Genomic DNA, 1,354 nt, shown 5'->3' on the forward strand with positions numbered 1-1,354 from the left:
ACCATCTTGATCCCTCTCCTATGGACAGTAGCATCATTGCGCGGGCGCGGAGCGCACCAGGCGACACCAACCCTATGGACACCATTGCTATAGACACATTCCACCTTGTAAGTGAGGTCTGACCAAAGCAGCATAGAGTGGCATTACTATCTCCCTTGGACAATAGACCCTTGTTATATACGCACGCATATATGTATACACACATACCTACACACACCTATATCTGTATACATACACCTGTATATCTATATACACATATATATCTATGCATGCATAGACAAATACTGTACACACAATTTATATCTATGCACACAAATAGATATCTACACACAGACACATAAATCTATACACACACAGGTCTATATATACACCTCCAAACCAACCGACATGGCCATTGTCCTGGAGGATGATGGGAACTGTCCTCTAAGAGAGACTCCTGACATTCAAGTCACCAACCCTGAGAAGGGGGATGATGGGCCCTGCAGTTCAAGAGGTCTGAGGCACTGTGTCCCAGTTCAGGGACTTAGTTTTGGACTACAATTCCCATCACCCCCCCCCCAACCAACCAACATGGCCCTGTCCCTGGAGGGCTCAAGGATTCTGGGAATTTCCCAAGGAGCTGGAGGAGGAAAGGGGCCAAGGGCGCAGGCAGGCTGCATTGTCTGGGGATGATGGGAAGTGTCCTCCAAGACCAAGACCCTTAACATTGACTTTCAAGTCACGACTCTTCTGATATATAATATAGGCATTCCTGGCTTGGCAAAGCCAAGAGTCTTTTCTTTCCTCCTCCTCCTCCTCCCTCCAGCTGTAAGGCTTTCTAGCAGCATTGGCTTCAATGGAAGATGGAGGGACCCTGGGAAAGAGTCTCAATTTGGAAAGCCCACTGGCCTCTGCTTCTTCTTCTTTCTCCTGGGAACCCAGAGGCAGACAATAATAATAATAATAATAATAATAATAATAATAATAATAATAATAATAATAATAATCCATTCACCTTTTAAATGAGGATGCTCCACCTGCAAGAGGGAGGCCACGCCCCTCGCGAATAGGCAGCCAATGGGAGCGGAGGAAGGGCCAGGTAAAGGGAAGGAGGCCACGCCCCCTCAAAAACAGGGAGCCAATGGGAAAATCACATGAGTCCCCATAGGCTTCGGTTTTATCGAGATGCGGCTAAGAACATTTCTAATACATTGGCGCCCTCTTGTGGATACTCAGGGCAATGCAGCCCCTAAATCGATCCAGAGAGAGAGAGAGAGAGAGAGAGCCAGAGGGATGGATCCCTCCCTCCCTCCCTCCCTGGGCTCCCCTGAAAGGCCCATTCTGCAGCAAAACCTGCTTCGCTTGGGGATGATGG

This window comes from Sceloporus undulatus, chromosome 7, assembly GCF_019175285.1.
Source record: "Sceloporus undulatus isolate JIND9_A2432 ecotype Alabama chromosome 7, SceUnd_v1.1, whole genome shotgun sequence".
NCBI lineage: Eukaryota > Metazoa > Chordata > Lepidosauria > Squamata > Phrynosomatidae > Sceloporus > Sceloporus undulatus.